The following is a 3032-nucleotide window of genomic DNA, read 5'->3' on the forward strand; positions in this document are numbered from 1 at the left end:
TGATAACTATTTCTGGAATCCTGAAACAAAGCATTCTATTCCTCTGACAAAGATTTGATAGACTCAAGATGCAGAATGAGACATATATAGTCAATGTAGAAATTTGCTTTGTTTAACTATGTATATTTGTTACAAAAATCACATTTCTGTTTTTCAATTTGGGGAGAAAATAGGAAGAAAGGGAGACTAGGTATAGTGCTCCCCTTCCCACTCCAAAAATATAAAGAAAAAAAGACCAAGGATATTACAAACAAATAAGACAACTTCTTCTTCCCTCTTTCTCCTTTCCTTCCTTTCTTCCTTCCTTTCTCTCTCTCTCCCTCTTTCCCTCTTTTTTCCATAATCCCTTCTTTCCTTCCTTCCTTGATTCCTTGATGCCTTCCTTCCTTCCTTCCTTCCTTCCTTCCTTCCTTCCTTCCTTCCTTCCTTCCTTCCTTCCTTCCTTCCTTCCTTCCTTCCTTCCTTCCTTCCTTCCTTCCTTCCTTCCTTCCTTCCTTCCTTCCTTCCTTCCCCTCTATTCCAGTTCTAAAACCTATGATTTAACTTAGTAACTAATGATGTACTCCTGTCCTTTTACATGGATAGGAATTATATACGCACATGCACCTGGTCTAGATCACATGATATTGCCTATCTTTGAAGGAAGAATCTTAATCCTGCAAGTGCCAAATGTGTGGTCTCTACAACAGTAGGTGTAATGACAAGTTTGTGGACTGTGTTGATGTATGGCAATATGTACATAAAATAGCATTCAGTGGAAAAAGAGCAGAGCCCAAGATAGTACACCCAGCTGATTATAGCTTTGTAAAAATGTACTGGATACATTAACAAGAATGGGAAAAGGACTTGAAAGGATGTAAATAGTTGGAATTAATGGTCATTCAATTCTTTTTTTCTGTAGAATTACCTGTTTCTAATTTAATTTTATTGCTTCCAAGAATCTATGATTTTGTAGGTATTAGCTATTAGGTACCCCTTCCACTAATGTAGATTAAAACTCTTTCATACCTTAGTAGACAGTATCCATGAGGAGCTGTGGCAAACAATATTAATTGGTAATGAATCTCTTAGAACTTAACTAGGCTCCAAGAACAAAAGAGCAAAAAAAATAAGGTGTTTTTTAAAAGTAAGTTTTATTCTTATCTTTTATTTTTAAATTAATACTTTTCCCAGATATGCCTTCCACTGTTCCATTATGACCAAATGAACCTATATCAAAGAAGCAAAACCAACTTATGAAGTGACTGTCTGACAGTGTGTTCAACATTTCATATCTGTAGTCTCCTGTCTTTTTTCCAAAAAAAGAGGCAAAACACATGGTATGATCCCAGGGCCCCATTCAAAATCTATTCAAGTTGATAAGTTCTGCCAGTCAGGTTTCCCCTGATATAGTTTTCTAGAACCTAGTATTATCTCCATGTTTCAGTGAGGTATCAGAAAAAGGAACGTAATGGAAGTTTTTACTCTATCTATCTATCTATCTATCTATCTATCTATCTATCTATCTATCTATCTATTTTTGCTGAGCTAAATAAAAAATAAGAAAAAACTGAAACAGAAGAGGAAAATAAAATAAAACAAAATATTTGTCATGTGCCCAGAAAACATCAGGAGGGATTCAAAATATATAACAATAAATTATCACTTCAAGAAAGTATATGTAATAATAGAAGAAATTATCTTCATTAGTGTTCATCTTTTCTTTGTTTCCTTCTTTAGTTCTCTGTTGTGCCCTTTCTTTTTTAAAAATAGATTATTAGTAGTCCCAAAGACTTACTTGCATTTTTCATCTTTAGATAAGAGAATGGATGTGAAGCCATAATAATAATCATTTAGATTATTATTGTTAATAAGCTAGAGGTGGCTACACATTGGACTTGCCATCTCACATGCCCTCCTTCTAGATTGAGGTCTAGATGTATAGTTGGTTCTTGTTGAGGTAGTTGCATTGCCTCCTACCAATATTGTGAGTTATTATTGCAATAATATTATTGGGATATTCCCAATCAAAGCATTCATTGGCCCCTCAAATAACCAGGTGGAAAGTTGTAAAAGAAGAAGGAAGACTTGGCTCTTCTCCATTCCACTAGACCAGCTACTCACTTTACCCAAGTTATCTCCATGTATGCCCCTCTTTTCTTCATCCACCATTTTTAATTGACACCCTTTGCTGGTCTTTGCTTAAACTAACTCTTCCTCTAGCATCAAGACCATTGACTAAGAGGTTTGGGGGTCTCTTCCATTGAGTTCTATCTGTGCATTGATATAATGCTGCAAAGAAACCTTTGTCAGAATTTTTTAAATTTCAAAACTACACACTTTATTTAGATTAAAAACATTTCAGACCATACTAAGAGAGTCTTCCAGGGAAGGCTCCATCCATCCTAACTTTTGCATGCAGTGATCCAGCCAAATACCACCATCTATCATAAGCCTGTGACTTGGCTTTGTTATTATTACATTCTTTTAGCCATGTCTGAAAACTCACTTGGGGTTTGGGGGAGTTGAGGCAATTAAAGCTAAGTGACTTACCCAAAGTTACACATTTAGTAAGTTTCTGAGGCTAGATTTGAGTTCAGGGCTGGTACTCTATCCCGAAGTTTCTCAAACTGTGCATCATGTAACTGAATGCAAGGGTCACAAAATTATGATCTATTATTAGAAAATGTTTGATTTGTATATTTGTTTTATATACTGGGGATAGTGTAAAAATGTTTGGAGTGAAAAGAGGTCATGAGTGGAAAAATTTTAAGAAGTTCCACTGTATTCACTATTGCTGGAACTCTATCTTCCCAGAAATCATCAGGAGTCAGGATCACTAAATGTCTTTATTCTAGATCTTTACAGTCGCCTCCAACGCCAGGTCACGAGTGCAAGTGAGCGTGAGTTCCACCACCCAAGTTTCTCTTACTCCTCCCACACAAGTCACTTCCCCCTCTTTGTCCCACCAATCAAATCAGCACAGAACAGCTGGGGAGGGTCAACCTTCAAACAGGTTAAAAGGGAACCGTCCAATTGGCAATTAGTCTCAC

This window comes from Sminthopsis crassicaudata, chromosome 4 (genome assembly GCF_048593235.1).
Source record: "Sminthopsis crassicaudata isolate SCR6 chromosome 4, ASM4859323v1, whole genome shotgun sequence".
Taxonomy (NCBI): Eukaryota; Metazoa; Chordata; class Mammalia; order Dasyuromorphia; family Dasyuridae; genus Sminthopsis; species Sminthopsis crassicaudata.